This window comes from Panthera uncia (assembly GCF_023721935.1).
Source record: "Panthera uncia isolate 11264 chromosome C1 unlocalized genomic scaffold, Puncia_PCG_1.0 HiC_scaffold_3, whole genome shotgun sequence".
Classification (NCBI taxonomy): domain Eukaryota; kingdom Metazoa; phylum Chordata; class Mammalia; order Carnivora; family Felidae; genus Panthera; species Panthera uncia.
Window position 1 is genome coordinate 34,465,393 of NW_026057584.1, and position 19,367 is coordinate 34,484,759.

The window sequence follows — 19,367 nt, forward strand, 5'->3', positions numbered from 1 at the left end:
GAAAAAGGCATTGAAATCCAAGAGGCACAGAGAACTCCCTTCAGACGTAACTTGAATCGATCTTCTGCACGACATATCATAGTGAAACTGGCAAAATACAAGGATAAAGAGAAAATTCTGAAAGCAGCAAGGGATAAACGTGCCCTCACATATAAAGGGAGACCTATAAGACTCGTGACTGATCTCTCTTTTGAAACTTGGCAGGCCAGAAAGGATTGGCACGAGATCTTCAATGTATTGAACAGAAAAAATATGCAGCCAAGAATCCTTTATCCAGCAAGTCTGTCATTTAGAATAGAAGGAGAGATAAAGGTCTTCCCAAACAAACAAAAACTGAAGGAATTTGTCACCACGAAACCAGCCCTACAAAAGATCCTAAGGGGGATCCTGTGAGACAAAGTACCAGAGACATCGCTACAAGCATAAAACATACAGACATCACAATGACCCTAAACCTGTATCTTTCTATAATAACACTGAATGTAAATGGATTAAATGCGCCAACCAAAAGACATAGGGTATCAGAATGGATAAAAAAACAAGACCCATCTATTTGCTGTCTACAAGAGACTCATTTTAGATCTGAGGACACCTTTAGATTGAGAGTGAGGGGATGGAGAACTATTTATGCTACTGGAAGCCAAAAGAAAGCTGGAGTAGCCATACTTATATCAGACAAAGTAGACTTTAAATTAAAGGCTGTAACAAGAGATGAAGAAGGGCATTATATAATAATCACAGGGTCTATCCATCAGGAAGAGCTAACAATTATAAATGTCTATGCGCCGAATACCGGAGCCCCCAGATATATAAAACAATTACTCATAAACATAAGCAACCTTATTGATAAGAATGTGGTCATTGCAGGGGAATTTAACACTCCACTTACAGAAATGGATAGATCATCTAGACACACGGTCAATAAAGAAACAAGGGCCCTGAATGACACATTGGATCAGATGGACTTGACAGATAATATTTAGAACTCTGCATCCCAAAGCTTCAGAATATACTTTCTTCTCGAGTGCACATGGAACATTCTCCAAGACAGATCATATACTGGGTCACAAAACAGCCCTTCATAAGTATACAAGAATTGAAATTATACCATGCATACTTTCAGACCACAATGCCATGAAGCTTGAAATCAACCACAGGAAAAAGTCTGGAAAACCTCCAAAAGCATGGAGGTTAAAGAACACCCTACTAACGAATGAGTGGGTCAACCAGGCAATTAGAGAAGAAATTAAAAAATATATGGAAACAAACGAAAATGAAAATACAACAATCCAAACGCTTTGGGACACAGCGAAGGCAGTCCTGAGAGGAAAATACATTGCAATCCAGGCCTATCTCAAGACACAAGAAAAATCCCAAATACAAAATCTAACAGCACACCTAAAGGAAATAGAAGCAGAACAGCAAAGACACCCCAAACCCAGCAGAAGAAGAGAAATAATAAAGGTCAGAGCAGAAATAAACGATATAGAATCTAAAAAAACTGTAGAGCAGATCAACGAAACCAAGAGCTGGTTTTTTGAAAAAATAAACAAAGTTGACAAACTTCTAGCCAGGCTTCTCAAAAAGAAAAGGGAGATGACCCAAATAGATAAAATCATGAATGAAAATGGAATTATTACAACCAATCCCTCAGAGATACAAACAATTATCAGGGAATACTATGAAAAATTATATGTCAACAAATTGGACAACCTGGAAGAAATGGACAAATTCCTAAACACCCACACTCTTCCAAAACTCAATCAGGAGGAAATAGAAAGCTTGAACAGACCCATAACCAGCGAATAAATTGAATCGGTTATCAAAAATCTCCCTACCAATAAGAGTCCAGGACCAGATGGCTTCCCAGGGGAGTTCTACCAGACGTTTAAAGCAGAGATAATACCTATCCTTCTCAAGCTATTCCAAGAAATAGAAAGGGAAGGAAAACTTCCAGACTCATTCTATGAAGCCAGCATTACTTTGATTCCTAAACCAGACAGAGACCCAGTAAAAAAAGAGAACTACAGGCCAATATCCCTGATGAATATGGATGCAAAAATTCTCAATAAGACACTAGCAAATCGAATTCAACAGCATATAAAAAGAATTATTCACCATGATCAAGTGGGATTCATTCCTGGGATGCAGGGCTGGTTCAACATTCGCAAATCAATCAATGTGATACATCACATTAATAAAAGAAAAGATAAGAACCATATGATCCTGTCAATCGATGCAGAAAAGGCCTTTGACAAAATCCAGCACCCTTTCTTAATAAAAACCCTTGAGCAAGTCGGGATAGAAGGAACATACTTAAACATCATAAAAGCCATTTATGAAAAGCCCAGAGCTAACATCATCCTCAACGGGGAAAAATTGAGAGCTTTTCCCCTGAGATCAGGAACACGACAGGGATGCCCACTCTCACCGCTGTTGTTTAACATAGTGTTGGAAGTTCTAGCGTCAGCAATCAGACAACAAAAGGAAATCAAAGGCATCCAAATTGGTAAAGATGAAGTCAAGCTTTCGCTTTTTGCAGATGACATGATATTATACATGGAAAATCCGATAGACTCCACAAAAAGTCTGCTAGAACTGATACATGAATTTAGCAAAGTTGCAGGATACAAAATCAATGTACAGAAATCAGTTGCATTCTTATACACTAACAATGAAGCAACAGAAAGACAAATAAAGAAACTGATCCCATTCACAATTGCACCAAGAAGCATAAAATACCTAGGAATAAATCTAACCAAAGATGTAAAAGATCTGTATGCTGAAAACTATAGAAAGCTTATGAAGGTTATTGAAGCAGATATAAAGAAATGGAAAGACATTCCCTGCTCATGGATTGGAAGAATAAATATTGTCAAAATGTCAATACTACCCAAAGCTATCTACACAGTCAATGCAATCCCAATCAAAATTGCACCAGCATTCTTCTCGAAGCTAGAACAAGCAATTCTAAAATTCATATGGAAACACAAAAGGCCCCGAATAGCCAAAGTAATTTTGTAGAAGACCAAAGCAGGAGGCATCACAATCCCAGACTTTAGCCTCTACTACAAAGCTGTCATCATCAAGACAGCATGGTATTGGCACAAAAACAGACACATAGACCAATGGAATAGAATAGAAACCCCAGAACTAGACCCACAAACGTATGGCCAACTCATCTTTGACAAAGCAGGAAAGAACATCCAATGGAAAAAAGACAGTCTCTTTAACAAATGGTGCTGGGAGAACTGGACAGCAACATGCAGAAGGTTGAAACCTGTCAGAAAGACCACTTTCTGACACCATTCACCAAAATAAACTCAAAATGGATAAAGGACCTGAATGTGAGACAGGAAACCATCAAAACCCTAGAGGAGAAAGCAGGAAAAGACCTCTCTGACCTCAGCTGTAGCAATCTCTTACTCGACACATCCCCAAAGGCAAGGGAATTAAAAGCAAAAATGAATTACTGGGACCTTATGAAGATAAAAAGCTTCTGCACAGCAAAGGAAACAACAAACAAAACTAAAAGGCAACCAATGGAATGGGAAAAGATATTTGCAAATGACATATCGGACAAAGGGCTAGTATCCAAAATCTATAAAGAGCTCACCAAACTCCACACCCGAAAAACAAATAACCCAGGGAATAAATGGGCAGAAAACATGAATAGACACTTCTCTAAAGAAGACATCTGGATGGCCAACAGGCACATGAAAAGATGCTCAACGTCGCTCCTCATCAGGGAAATACAAATCAAAACCACACTCAGATATCACCTCACGCCAGTCAGAGTGGCCAAAATGAACAAATCAGGAGACTATAGATGCTGGAGAGGATGTGGAGAAACGGGAACCCTCTTGCACTGTTGGTGGGAATGCAAACTGGTGCAGCCACTCTGGAAAACAGTGTGGAGGTTCCTCAGAAAATTAAAAGTAGACCTACCCTATGACCCAGCAATAGCGCTGCTAGGAATTGACCCAAGGGATACAGGAGTACTGATGCATAGGGGCACTTGTACCCCAATGTTTATAGCAGCACTCTCAACAATAGCCAAATTATGGAAAGAGCCTAAATGTCCATCAACTGATGAATGGATAAAGAAATTGTGGTTTATATACACAATGGAGTACTACGTGGCAATGAGAAAGAATGAAATATGGCCCTTTGTAGCAACGTGGATGGAACTGGAGAGTGTGATGCTAAGTGAAATAAGCCATACAGAGAAAGACAGATACCATATGTTTCCACTCTTATATGGATCCTGAGAAACTTAACAGAAACCCATGGGGGGGGGGGAGGGAAAAAAAAAAAAAAGAGGTTAGAGTGGGAGAGAGCCAAAGCATAAGAGACTCTTAAAAACTGAGAACAAACTGAGGGTTGATGGTGGGTGGGAGGGAGGGGAGGGTGGGTGATGGGTATTGAGGAGGGCACCTTTTGGGATGAGCACTGGGTGTTGTATGGAAACCAATTTGACAATAAATTTCATATACTGAAAAAATTAAAAAATAAAAAATTAAAACACATCAAAAAATAAGATGGATTGAAAAATGAACAAAAGAATGTGTTAAAACAAGTATAGTAGAATCTAAAACATTTGACCTTTGAACTGTGAAGGTTAACATATGCAGATTTTTTTAGCATACTACTATAAATGTATTTTCTTTTCCCTATGATTTTCTTCATAACATTTTCTTTAGCTTACTTTATTGAAAGAAATCAACAGTTTATGTTATTGGTAAGGCTTCTGGTCAACAGTAGTTAAGTTTTTGATGAGTCAAAAACTTAACTATTAGTAGTTAAGTTTTTGATGAGTCAAAATTTATGCAGATTTCTGACTGCATGGGTGATTGGTACCTCTAATCCCCTGCATTGTTCAAGAGTCAATTGTAGTATAATCTAGTAGTAGGTATATGGGTGTTTACTGTAAAATGATTGAACATTTTTTAAATGAAAGGTTTGGGAAGAAAATATTGTGCTGAGTGAAAGAATCCAGACACACAAAACGTACAAGTATGATTTCTTTTACAGTACATAAAGTACTATATAGTTTATTTATATGACATTCTAGAACAGAAAAAAACAAATCTCTAGTGACAGAAAGTAAATCAGTGTTTGCCTGAAAGTGTTGATTATAAAGGGGGATAAGAAAAATCCTGGGGTGATGGAAATATTCTGTACACTGATTGGATGGTAGTTACATGGGAGTATATATTTGTCAAAAGTCATTAAACTGTACACCTTAAATAAATGTATTTATTTATGTAAACTACACGTTGATAAAGTTGATTTTAAAACAAACAGGCAGGGGCACCTGGGTGGCTCAGTCATTTAAGTAACTGACTCTTGATTTCAGCTCAGGTCATGGTATCATGGTTCCTGAGATCGAGCCCCTTGTTGGGCTGTGCACGGATAGTGCTGAGCCTGCTTGGGATTCTCTCTTTCCCCCTCCCTCTCTGCCCCTTCCGTGTGTGTGTATGTGTGCACGCACACTTGTATGCTCTCTCTCAAAAGTAAATAAACTTTTGGGGCACTTCGGTGGCTCATTCGGTTAAGCTTCCAACTTCGACTCAGATCATGATTTCATAGTTCCTTGGTTCAAGCCCTGTGTTGGGCTCTGTGCTGACAGCTCAGAGCCTGGGGCCTACTTTGGATTCTGTGTCTCCCCCTCTTTCTGCCCTTCCCCCACTCCTGCTTTTACTCTCTCTGTCTCTCAAAAATAAATAAAACACTTTAATAAAAATAAATAATAAAATTTTAAAAATAAATAAGTAAAACAAACAAGCAAACAAAAGTGGATGGGAAGCTCTGAGCTTCTAAATGGGTCTAATCCATTCTGATCATCTCACTGGATAATCTGGTTGTGCTATTTCCTTGGGGAACTTCCATTGTCAGTATTTTCATATTTTTCCTTTAGATTGTTCAGATTTAGCAAGAGGAATTTTTTAACCTCTCACCTGCAAAGGAAAGGCCTGGCTGCCAGAGCTTCCAAAGTGGAGAGGGAAAAGATTGTTGAAGTTTCCTAATCCAACAGGCATACCTCATCTTAGTTGGACATATTTGACCTGCCCCCTTACCCACTTATTGAAACCCTTTCTTCCTTTGCTTAAAGGAGCCCACTCTCTCCAGATGAACCTCCCACATTTCTGGTCATTCCATCTCAGTCTCTTTATAGATAGAGTTCCTTTGCTTTGTTTGCCCCTTAAATATTGACTCTGTCCTTGACCCCCTTCTTTTTGTCAGCCAGGATTCAATTATCTTTTGTTTTAGTGATCACACATCCCTCTACTGTATTTCTTTAGTTTCCTTGTCCATCTGATTTCTCTTATGGTCTGTTAGAGTTCTATCTGTCATCTGCCTTCATGAAGCACTAAAGGAAATGTGTTGAGTACAGAGTATGACAGAGAGAGTCAAGGTCAGAGGAGAGAAAAATAATCAGAGCCTAATGCCACCAACTGGTTCAGTGATGTCCCAGGCCTGGAGGGACACGCTGACACAGATGTGGCATTTCCGAGTCATACTGCTGCTGTTCCTTACTTGAGATGACCTATTTCCATGCTGTTGCCCCACAGCAAGGAGCCCTTTTGCAACACAAAGCAAATGTTCAGACACTCTGGTTTTCCTTTCTTTTTGACTGAACATTAAAAATAAAATGTTAGGAAAGAAATCATTGTGCTAATGGCAAGAAGTCAGACATTGAAGAGTACATACTGCTTTAGTACGTAACACTGAATTTAGAAATAGGGCTGTTTCCCCATGGCTCAGGGCAGACTCCAGTGGAGAAGCTATCACGCACATATCCCCTCCTAGAGCCTGCAAAGATATTTTGACAAGGGGAGGTACCATTTGAAAATAGGCATGCAGTACATGGTAGCTACTATTTTATCATGGGAATATTAATATGCTGTTTATACAGATCAATTCATGTTATTCTCTGCAGAACCATTATCCTCATTTTATTACTGAAAAAAACTGAGGGTTATAGAGGCAGAATAATTAAGTAACCAGAGGTTAAAGTCATGTAGGTAATAATTGGAAGAGCTTGGGTTCAAAAGCAGGGAGTCCAACTCTAGAGCCCTATCAGAGAGACCTGTTGACTAGTGTTAACTAGAAGTAGCTATATTGAGAATAGAATGCCCCTCACTCCCACTCCATATAGAGATACTGCTACTACTGATCATTTTATTGTCTCTATAGTTTTGTCTTTTCTAGAATGTCAGAGAGTTGGAAACATATGTAGCCTTTTCAGATGGGGTTCCTTAACTTAGTAATATGCATTTAAGGTTCCTCCATGTCTTTTCATGACCACAGTTTATTTACCCATATGTCTACTGAAGAACACTTTGTTGCTTCCAAGTTTTAGCAATTATGAATAAAGCTGTTTAGACATCTATGTGCAGGTTTTCATGTGGATGTAAATTTTCAACTCCTTTGAGTAAATACCAAGAAGAAGGATTTATGGATTGTATGGCAAGAGTATGCTTGGTTTTATAAGAAACTGTAGAGACAGGTCCTAAAGGTGCAGTGACGAGAGAATTAGAAAGCAGGGGGCTAAGACTCTCCAGGAGCCGAAGCCATCGGTCCCCTGGCTCAATCCTCTTTTATTTTTGCAAACTGTCTGATGACAGCAAGCACATACAACATAGTATATGGCATTTTGACAAGTCATGCACCTGCAGTGTATTCCATACTGGGTCATGAGTACATCTGGCACCAGAAAAAAACATTCTTATCCCCAGGCCTAGCACCTGTATGATGTCCTTCTGGAGAGAACGAGCAGTCTGGGCAGCCTTCCATCCTGGGAATGAAACTGCTTTCAGTTTCTTGCTGCTCTGTCCCTTTCCTTCAGGACATTCTTATGGTGCCTCCAGCTTCTTGTTCTCCAACAAGAAACTACCAAACTTTTCCCAAAGTGCTGGTATTTTGTATTCCCATCAGCAATGTATGAGAGTTTCTGTTGCTCCACATCCTTGCCAACATTTGGTGTAAAGAGAGTGTAGTGATATCTCATTGTTATTTTAATTTGCATTTCCCTGATGACATATGTTGTGGAACATCTTTTCATATACTTATTTGCCATCTGTATGTCTTCTTCGGTGAGATGTCCATGAAGGTCTTTGGCCCATTTTTTTTAAATTTAGTTTTTTATAATTACATCCAACTCAGTTAGCATGTAGTGCAATAATGATTTAAGGAGTAGAATCCAGTGATTCATCACCTACATATAACACCCAGTGCTCATCCCAGCAAGGGTCCTCCTTCATGCCTCTTCCCCATTTAGCCCATCCCCCCACCCAAAACATCTCCAGCAACCCTCAGTTTAGTTCTCTGTATTTAAGAGTCTCTTATGTTTTGTCTCCCTCCCTGTTTTTATATTATTTTTGCTTCCCTTCCCTTATGTACACCAGTTTTGTATTTTAAATTCCACCTATGAGTGAAGTCATTTGATATTTGTCTTTCTCTGACTAATTTCACTTAACATAATACACTCTAGTTCCATCCACGTTATTGCAAATGCCAAGATTTCATTCTTGATCACCAAGTAATATTCCATTCTTTATCCATTCATCAGTTGATGGACATTTGGGCTCTTTCCATACCTTGGCTATTGTCAATAACACTGCTATAAACATTGGGGTCCATGTGCCCTTTCAAAACAGCACACCGGTATCCTCTGGATAAATACCTAGTAGTGCAATTGCTGGGTCATGGTGTAGTTCTATTTTTAAGTTTTTGAGGAACCTCCACATTTTTTTCCAGAGTGGCTGCAGCAGTTTGCATTCTCACCAGCAGTGCAAAAGGGTTCCTCTTTCTCTGCATCCTCGCCAACATCTATTGTTGCCTGAGTTGTTATTTTAGCCATTCTGACAGGTGTGAAGTGGTATCTCATTATGGTTTTGATTTGATTTTCCCTAATGATGAGAGATGTTGAGCATTTTTCTACATGTCTGTTAGCTATCTGGATGTCTTCTTTGGAAAAGTGTCTATTCATGTCTTCTGCCCATTTCTTCACTGGATTATTTGATTTTTGGGTGTTGAGTTTGTTAAGTTCTTTATAGATTTTGGATACTAACTCTTTATCTGATATATCATTTGCAAATATCTTCTCCCATTCTGTTGGTTGCCTTTTAGTTTTGCTGATTATTTCCTTCACCATGCAGAATATTTTATCTTTTTTTTTTAATTTTTTTCAACGTTTTTTATTTATTTTTGGGACAGAGAGAGACAGAGCATGAACAGGGGAGGGGCAGAGAGAGAGGGAGACACAGAATCGGAAACAGGCTCCAGACTCCGAGCCATCAGCCCAGAGCCTGACGCGGGGCTCGAACTCACGGACCGCGAGATCGTGACCTGGCTGAAGTCGGACGCTTAACTGACTGCGCCACCCAGGCGCCCCAAAAAAAAGAAGTTTAAATGGGTGCCTGGATGGCTCATTTGGTTAAATGTCCCGACTAATTTTTTTTTAATTTTTTTAATGTTTATTTTTGAGAGAGAGACAGAGCGCAAGTGGGGGAGGGGCAGAGAGAGAGGGTGACACAGAATCTGAAGTGGGCTGCAAGCTCTGAGCTGTCAGTACAAAGCCCCATGTGGGGTTCGAACCCATGAACCACAAGATTATGACTTGAGCTGAAGTCAGATGCTCAATTTACTGAGCCACCCAGGTGCCCCTAAGTGTCCTGACTCTTGATTTCAACTCAGGTTATGATCTCATGATCGTTAAGACCAAGCGCCGTGTGGGGCTCTGTGCTGGGTGTGGAGCCTGCTTACGATTCTCTCTCTCTCCCTCTCACACTGCCCCTCCCCAGCTTACTCTCTCTCTCTCTCTCTTTCCATCAAAAAAAAAAAGAAGTTTCAATGAGAATTTATACTCTTCATTTAAAAAGCAAAATTGATGAATAGACATTTTTTAAAATTTTTTTTTTTAACGTTTATTTATTTTTGAGACAGAGACAGAGCATGAACGGGGGAGGCTCAGAGAGAGAGGGAAACAGAATCTGAAACAGGCTCCAGGCTCTGAGCAGTCAGCACAGAGCCCGACGCGGGGCTTGAACTCACGGACTGCCAGATCGTGACCTGAGCCGAAGTCGGACGCTTAACCGACTGAGCCACCCAGGCGCCCCAAATAGACATTTTTTAAAGAAAACATATAGGTACATGAAAAGATGCCCAACATTGCTAAATCATCAGGGAAATGCAAATAAAAACCACAATGATATGTCACCTCATATCTGTCAGACTATTATCAAAAAGACTAAAGGTAATAAGTGTTGGTGAGGTGTGGAGAAAAGGGAACCCATTTACACTGTTGGTGGGAATATAAATTGGTGCAGCCACTATGGAAAACAGTATGGAGATTTCCTCAAAAAACTACAAGTAGAACTACCATATAATCCAGCAATTCTCCTTGTATTTATCCAAAGAAAATGAAAACACAACTTGAAAAGATATCTGCACCCCCATGTTCATTGCAGCGTTATTTACAATAGCCAAGATGTGGAAACAAACTAAGTGTCCATTAGCAGGTAAATGGTTAAAGAAGATGTGGTGTGTGTGTGTGTGTGTGTGTGTGTGTGCATGTGTACTTAAGTAATTAAATAATTCACTAAATATTTAAGTGAATGAATAGAATACAAAGAAAAGAAACTGAAATGTCTGCCTCTTTTGTTGTTGCAACTCCATGGACCTCCTTGACTTGGATCTTGGAGAAAGGTTGGGCAAGAATGCCCCATTATTTGCACTCAGGAGTTCTTTTCCTTGTAATTTTGACAAAACAAAACAAATGACCAATGTGTTGAAGGAGTAATGTTTATTGTGTGCAATGGCCATAGAATAATTGGTTGCATTCAGCAGAAATTGGTCACAACCTCTGATGGTATTTGTATCACCAACTCAACAAATAAGAAAAGGTTATACAGCATGTGTCAAAAAGCTTAGGCCTAACTCAGTTCTAATATCCTTGCCATGGGTTTGGGGAAGGGCCATCCAATCCCAGAATACATGCCCAGGTCACCGTCACAACTTTTTTGTAAATAAGGTCAGTTTTCTGATAGGCAGTTGGAATCCTGGAAGCCTCTTAGACATTGGAAAATATAGGAGTCTCCCCAATTCTTCATTCCCTAAACATTTATAGATTCATAAATGAAGTGTTTATCTGTGACAAATCATTTCTGTCACCTCACTTATATTTTTAGACATCTAATGAGTTTATTCATTCAACAGACACTTCCTAAACACCTATCACATAGGTATAGTCCCTGTCTTCAAGGAGGCCATAGTTTAATAAGGGAGTCGGACAAGGAAATGAATAATTATGATGCATTATAAGTGCTATAATAAAAGTATGTACAGGGTTTAGGCTATAAAAGATTTCATTCATTTTCTTATAAATGTAGAAATTGATAGATTAGACTTATAATTGCTGATTAACCCAAATCAAATATAAGGAAGCATTTACAGATAATGAATTAAGGAATTAATACCTTGAGTTTAATCCCTGTATTGTAAATATATGAATTGTGACATGTTTCCTTGTTAGAACTTATCTAGCATCTACAGATACAGTTTCAGTTTTAATTATATGTTTCATTAGAAAGTCTGGTCTGCATATAAGATATAATTCTAAGACTGTATATCTGTGTTAAACCCTCATGCTTTAGTATTATGTTACTATGACATGGGATTCCCAGGTCCAGATGCTACCACCACCTGTGAACCTGATTCTTTCTCAGTAAAATGATGCCACCTGCACTGACACAGGCATTCTTTATTTTTAGGACAGTTATTGCTATGGTTATTATGAACCACAAAGTTGGCCTTCAGTACTATGTTCCTGAATAGTCAGTATTTCCCATGGAAATTTTGTAGCAAGAGAATAAATGAAATAAAATATATCATACATACAGCACAAGAATAGCTATAACCACACAACATTCACTTAATTGTTGTATTCATTTAAATGTATAATGCAGGGGCACCTAGCTAGCTCAGTTGGAGATGTGTACACTTGATCTCTGAGTTGTGAGTTCAAGCCCCACGGTGGGTATAGACATTACTTAAATAAATAAAACAAATATAAAAGTTTTTAAAACATGTATAGTGCAAATTTTTTTCCAATCTCTTTGCTCTTTTACAATAAGGTAAAAATGTCTAATTTAATTTTTCCCCTAAATTTTAATTTAAATTCTATTAGTTAACATTTTAAATAACTAAATTTAGAAGGATGTTTGGCTTATTACCAACTCAGCAGGAAAATGTAGGTTTAATGCTCTTATTATTTCCAAATTCAGTTTGGGAACTGAGTAATTAAAATTAGCATAGGTGGAACATATGGTACTAAATGCTTTATTTATAATGAGATTTAATTAATTTACAAATACTCTAATTGGTAAAAATCCAAAAGCAAAATTGTGGAGGCTCATAAAGCCTGGCTAGTTAAGATTTAAGAAAGGAATGTTTGCATTGTTAGTAGTGGACAAGGGTGGGGGTGGTGGGGTGCGGTATGGCTCCCAATCAAATAGGAGGACGTGGGAGATTGTCCCCGTCCATAGGAACTTTAGGAGGAGCTTCCTTAGAGAAAGCAATTGTAGGATCAGTAGATTGTTCAGTATGTAAAGGGACTAAGGCTGCTCTAATTACTCCCCACATCGTAAAGGGAAGATTACCTTGTTCATGACATCTTTTAAAATTTTTACCAACTCTCTCCCTTACTTCAAGGTCTAGAGTTCCTCTATCAGGAAACCAAGGATTGTTTTCAGTAACACTTTTTAAAAGGCTCTGAAGTTGAGCCTCAGTAACCGTTGCTCTGCTAGCTTTTAACAGCTGTCAGAGAACTTTGATGTAATGTTTTTGTTCAGCAGAGTTCTGTTCCATCTTAAGAAACCCAAGCCCGAACAATGCCCTGGAAATCAGATAACCTAAGCACGCTTGGATGACTTACTGCGCAGTAGTTTCAGTTTGCCTTCTTCAAGGGTTCCGCCGTCAAATCGTCGCTGCCACGAACCTGGTCGGGGTCACCAAATGCTGGATTTGACCAGTAAACCCTGGGGCGACGAATGACATTACTCCAGACTCCTGAATCCGTGAAAGGAGAAAATGAGGAGACCAATCGTTCTAGTGGCCATGGTCCCAAGCAAAGCTCAGTCTCCGGTTTTTATTGACAATCTTATTAGTACTTCTTAAAGGGTGCAGGGGAAAGGAACGTGTAGTTTCAAAGCAGGAGCAAAGCATAATCACAAATTATCGGGCGATAAGTACAATCAGGGTAGTGACTTACAGGCTGGTGAGCCGAGCCGAACGTGAGGGGGCAGTGTATAGTCAGAGGAAGGGAATTGTTTTACTATTTTAGATTAAGCATTTACAGAGTGGGAAAGAAAACATGCTGATCCACAAGCAAGGTCTGGCTGTTTTCAGCCTTGACATTTCAAAGGAGACCCGGTTTTCCTGGTCTGCTTTGCTGCTTCTCAACCAGCCGTTTCCCAGGCTGCAAACATTCCTTTCTTAATTCTTAGCCAGCCAGGCACTACAAGCCTCCAGACAAAATATTTCTTTTTAACTATAACTTGCTTTGAAGAGCATTGTTTGGAACATTATTAAAACTAATTCTTAGAGTGCCTGGCTGGCTCAGTCGGTAGAGCATGAACTCTTGATCTTAGGGTTGTTGGAACCCTATGTTGGGGATAGAGTTTGCTTTAAAAAAAAAAAAAAGTACTCTTTTAGCTTTAAAACACAGAATGAAAATGTATGACTTTTCCAAATGGCACAAAACCTGATTTACTTTTTTTTTTTTCTGATTTACTTTTTAAGTGTACATAGTGTTCTTATTTTGTAATAGATTCCCAGAAACATAAGACTTTAGCAATGACCAAAATTCTTTTCAGTTTTGTAATTTGAGGCCACATTTCAAAAGTTACTTCATTTTTTTTTTTGCATGTGAAATTAAACAGAAAAATACACAGACTTAAGACAAGGGTTTTTGTCTTTTTAAAAAATAGCTATAAAGCTATGTTTTAAATTATGTGTATGAAAGATAATTCAATCTAAACAATATATCGCATTTACCAATTTAATCTTTATCTGAGTTTGCATTTTGAATATAGTTTATTATATGTATAATATTTATAATATTTAATAATATAATACAACATAACAAAATATTAATATGTACTTTTATATATAACATAATATATAAAATTAAGGTAAAACTTCTCTTTGAAGTAGATCCTTTCTGATAGAGTCATTGGCAAGTAAATGCAATTTCCATTAGGTGTTCTAGTCTTTTAGTTTATGAAGCTGATTTTCCAACCTAAAACAACAAAAAATTGTTTTTATGTTTATCTATAAATTTTGAGAGAGAGAGAGCAGAGAGGGGAGGGGTAGAGAGAGAGGAAGAGAGAGAATCCAACCCCCATGCGGGGCTGGAACCCATGAACCGGGAGATCATGACCTGAGCCAAAACCAAGAGTCAGACACCTAACTACCTGAGCCATCCAAGCATCCCACAAAAATCTTTTTTTTAATTATTTTTTTTTCACAAAAATCTTTTTGAAGCCAAAAAACCCAAAACACAAACAAATTTCCAAACCCTCTCCCCACTACCTCACAAATTGTTGTTGGAGGTAAACCAGAACTCACTGAGGATTCCACTCTTATTAGCATAGCATTTGAATTTGAATACCTGGCAACTTTGGGGATTTTGAGGACCCACAAGGATTATATCAAATTTTGAAACTCCTGTTGCCAACTGAATGACAGGTACCATGAATAACATTTAATTTTTGTTGTATACTACCTGGGTTTTATGTTATAAACTATAAATTGAAAAAATGCTTTAAAAATTTTGATGAGTTTTTTGAATGCTATTAAAACAATTTTCCTTATTGTTTATTTTCTGAGAGATAAAGAGACAGAGCATGATTGGGGGAGGAGCAGAAGGAGACACAGAATCCAAAGCAGGCTCCACACTCTGAGCTGTCAGCACAGAGGCTCAACCCCATGAACCATAAAATCATGACCTCAGCCAAAGTCAGATGCTCAACCTACTGAACCACCCAGGAGCCCCTGAATGCTATTTTTTAATAACAACACTCTTATGAGGAGAAATCACATTAAATTCCAATCTTTGTCTTAGCATTTTATATGTAATATGTAAATATTATCATCTACGTGCATTCAACATACACAAACAGGGGTGCCTGTGTGGTTCAGTTGGGTGTCAGACTCAGGTAGTGATCTCATGGTTCATGAGTTGGATCCCCATGTCAGGCTCCCTGCCATCAGAGCAGAACCTGCTTCAGATTCTCTTTCCCCCCCTTCTATGCCCCTCTCCTACTCACTCTCAAGCACGCTTTCTCTCTGTCAAAAATAACATAAATATTAAAAAAATACACAAACATGGAAGTTAAAGGTAAGACAAAGATTAAACATATTTCAAAATATTTGCTGATCATGATGACTACATGCTATCATGAGTTAATATAGCAGATCAATGTACTCTGTTTTCCTTTTTTTTATGTTTCAAGTTTTTATTTAAATTCTACTTAGTTAACATATAGTGTAATATTAGCCCACTCCCCACTCACGTCCCCTCCAGCAACCCTCATTTTGTTCTCTAGAGTTAAGAGTCTTTTATGGTTTGCCTCCTTCTCTCTCTCTCTCTCTCTCTCTGTCTCTCTCTCTGTCTCTCTCTTTTTCAGATCAATGTGCTCTTAGGGCAGGGTTCATTGTACTGATAGTGGGTCCACGTTCATATTTTGGTCTTCTTGATTTTTTTTTTTTGGTTGACTTTTTTCATGACTAGATCATTGTATTCACCTAGTAATGATGCTGACAGGGTTCATAGCTCTGTTATTTTCTTTTTGTTTGCTTGTTTTTGCATTATTGGTATTAGCTTCAATCAGCAATGTCTTTGTGAAAATCTTTCTAAGCCACTTAGCTACTTCTTGAAGATTAGTTTAGTTAAAACTAATTAATTGATAACAAATTCCACAAGCCAAGCACATACAAAGTACAGTCTGTAACAATTTGCTGAAAAGTTCCTTTATTGTCTGCTTTGAAGGGTAGAACTCCCACTTCCCCTTTAAGGCAGCTTATTTACTTTTCAGCATACAGATCTTTTACATCTTTGGTGAGGTTTGTTCCTAGGTATTTTATGGTTCTTGGTGCAATTGTAAATGGGATCGTTTTCTTGATTTCTCTTTCTATTGCTTCATTATTGGTGTATAGAAATGCAACCGATTTCTATACACTGATTTTATATCCTGTGACTTTGCTGAATTCATATATCAGTTCTAGCAGCTTTTTGGTGGAGTCTCTCAGGTTTTCCATGTAGACTATCATGTATGTCATCTGCAAAAAGTGTAAGTTCGACTGCTTCTTTGCCAATTTGGATTCCTTTTATTTCATTTTGTTTTGTGATTGCTGAGGCTAGGACTTCCAACACTATGTTAAAAACAATGGTGAGAGGGGTGCCTGGGTGGCTCAGTCGGTTAAGCGTCCGACTTCAGCTCAGGTCACGATCTCCTGGTCTGTGAGTTCGAGCCCCGCATCGGTCTCTGGGCTGATGGCCCAGAGCCTGGAGCCTGCTTCCGATTCTGTGTCTCCCTCTTTCTCTGCTCCTCCCCCGTTCATGCTCTGTCTCTCTCTGTCTCAAAAATAAATAAACGTTAAAAAAAAATTAAAAAAAAAAAAACAATGGTGAGAGTGGACATCCCTGTCATGTTCCTGATCTCAGGGGAAAAGCTCTCAGTTTTTCCCCAGTGAGGATGATATTAGCTGTGGGCCTTTCATACATGGCTTTTATGACGTTGCAGTATGTTCCTTCTATCCTGACTTATGAAAGGAATTGACGAAGACACAAAGAAATGGAAAAAAACATTCCATGCTCATGGATTGGAAGAACAAATATTGTTAAAATGTCAATACTACCCAATGCAATCTAAATATTCAATGCAATCCTAATCAAAATTGCACTGGCATTCTTCTCAGAGCTGGAACAAACAATCCTAAAATTTGTATGGAGCCACTAAAGACCCTGAATAGCCAAAGTAATGTTGAAAAAGAAAAACAAGGCAGAAGGCATCACAATCCTGGACTTTAACCTCTACTATGAAACTATAATCATCAAGGCAGTGTGGTATTGGCACAACAACAGATACACAGACTGATGGAATAGAATAGAGAATCCAGAAATGGACCCACAAATGTATGGCCAACTAATCTTTGACAAAGCAGGAAAGAGTATCCAATGGAAAAAAACCAGTCTCTTTAGCAAGTGGTGCTGGGAGAACTAGACAGCAACGTAAAGAAGAATGAAACTGGACCACCTTCTTATACCATACACAAAAATAAACTCAAAATAGATGAAAGACCTAAATATGAGACAGGAAACCATCAAAACCCTAGAGTAGAAAATAGGCAACAACCTCTTTGACCTCAGCTGCAGCAACTTCTTATGCAACACATCTACAAAGGCAGGGAAAATAAAAGCAAAAATGAACTATTGTGACCTCATCAAGATAAAAAGCTTCTGCACAGAAAAGGAAACAATCAACAAAACTAAAAGGTAACCAATGGAATGAGAGAAGAATTTGCAAATGACATATCAGATAAAGCGTTAGTATCCAAAATCTATACAGAAAATATCAAAGTCAACACCCAAAAAACAAATAATCCAGTGAAGAAATGGGCAGAAGACATGGATAGACACTTTTCCAAAGAAGACATCCCGATGGCCAATAGACACATGAAAAGATCAGTCATCATCAGGGAAATACAAATCAAAACCACATTGAGATACCACCTCACACCAGCTAGAGTAGCAACAACATATGTTGGTGAGGATGTGAAGAAACAGGAACCCTCTTGCACTGTTGGTGAGAATGCAAACTGGTGCAGAAACAGTGTAGAGGTTCCTCAAAAAAATTAAAAATAGAATTACCCTATGACCCAGCAATAGCACTACTAGGAATTTATCCAAAGGATACAGGAATGCTGATTCATAGGGGCACATGTACCTCAGTGTTTATAGCAGCGCTATCAACAATTACCAAATTATGGGAAAAGTCCTAATGTCCAGCAACTGATGAATGGATAAAGATGTGGTATGTATATACAATGGAATACTACTTGGCGATGAATAAGAATGAAATCTTGCCATTTGCAGCAACATGGATAGAACTGGAGAGTATTAAGCTAAGTGAAATAAGTCAGTCAGAGGAAGACAGATATCATATGTTTTCACTCATATGTGGAATTTGAGAGACTTAACAGACCATAGGGGAAGAGAAGGGGGAAAATAGTTTCAAACAGAGAAGGAAGCAAATCATAAGAGACTGTTAAATACAGAGAACAACCTGAGGGTTGAAAGGGGGGGTGAGGGAGGAGGAGAAAATGGGTGATGGGCATTGAGGAGGGCACTTGTTGGATGAGCGCTGGGTATTGTATGTAAGTGATGAATCATGGGAATCTACTCCTGAAACCAAGGGCACAGTGTCTACACTGCATGTTAGCTTGGAACAATGGAACATTGGATTCCACTTGGAATCCACAAAATGAGAGGAAATCCCACTGTCAATCTGTACAATAAACATTAGTAAAATTGAATTCATTTTTATTAAATATGAAAGAAATATATGTAAGCTTAAATGATGCTGCAATAAACATAAAGCTGCATATACCTTTAAAAAAAAAAAAGAAAAAAATACGTATGTAAGCTTAAATGTTTTCTCTTCTCTCCCCAGTAGATGGTCTTGCACATTCCCTGAGTTATGTATATTCCATTTGGGGGACCATCATGTTAGAAAATGAATCTATAATCTGATAACCAACTTTTTAAAAGAAAAATGGTAAATATCAGAAATAGGGAAGAGAAGGAGAAGAATCAAGGATAGCACTGAAATTATTTTTACCGGAATACTTCTCTCTAGCTCCTAATTAAGCAGGCCTTGCCAATGTCCTCTCTCTATGAAGTTAAACAAATTTACATTAATATCAAACTGCATTTCCTTTAAAACCCAATACATAGCATCTTCATTTCCACAGTATCATTAAAATCTACATTTGATGGAAGCAGCAAGTGGATGACTGTAAATACACCCCATGGCTGTAAATATATATTGAACACTAAGTTCTGCTTGTTTCTACTGCTTCCATCATGCCAATATCCTGCAAACCCTTCTTTTCCTTTTTCATTTTCTTCTAATTTTTTCTTCTATCATATTAACCACTCACACGGTTAAGTTCCTATTCTTTCCATGTTTTTTGTCTTTACATATATTCTCTATACCACCTTGTCCCCTGAAGTGCTCTCTCATGTTACTTTTTTTAAAATGTGTGAACCTCTTTCATTAGGTGTATCAAAATAGAGT

General features: G+C 38.2%; 1 protein-coding gene across 2 annotated transcripts in view; it reads right to left on the bottom strand.

Annotated features, from left to right (window-relative positions):
- CFLAR (CASP8 and FADD like apoptosis regulator) overlaps positions 1 to 19,367 on the bottom strand; it is a 224,037-nt gene that overhangs the window by 67,735 nt on the left and 136,935 nt on the right. The window contains exon 1 of one of the 2 annotated variants that reach the window (XR_007454445.1): positions 12,941 to 13,597. The exons of the other annotated variant lie outside the window; for it this stretch is intronic. The gene's annotated coding sequence lies outside the window, so the exon portion shown is untranslated. Of the gene's footprint in view, positions 1 to 12,940; positions 13,598 to 19,367 lie in introns of those variants that run through there. 2 annotated transcript variants of the gene reach the window in all.